We start from the raw sequence: 220 nt of genomic DNA, 5'->3' as shown, positions 1-220 counted from the left end.
CATCTGCTTTCAAATTAACCAGTAACTATCGATATTCAAGTAACGAGTGGCTTTTCTTTAAATGTCATACCATTCCTATAATGAACGCCCCCTACGGCAAGTGACGTAAGCAAGACCGTAAGGGACACTGCCATGCAATCATTCTTTTCTCACCAATTTTCCTATTGCGTGGCAATTGTTCATAATTGTCAATCATGAGTTACGAATAACATAATAATAA

Source organism: Macrobrachium nipponense, chromosome 7 (assembly GCF_015104395.2).
Source record: "Macrobrachium nipponense isolate FS-2020 chromosome 7, ASM1510439v2, whole genome shotgun sequence".
Lineage (NCBI taxonomy): Eukaryota > Metazoa > Arthropoda > Malacostraca > Decapoda > Palaemonidae > Macrobrachium > Macrobrachium nipponense.
Note: the sequence above shows the minus strand (reverse complement) of the source record.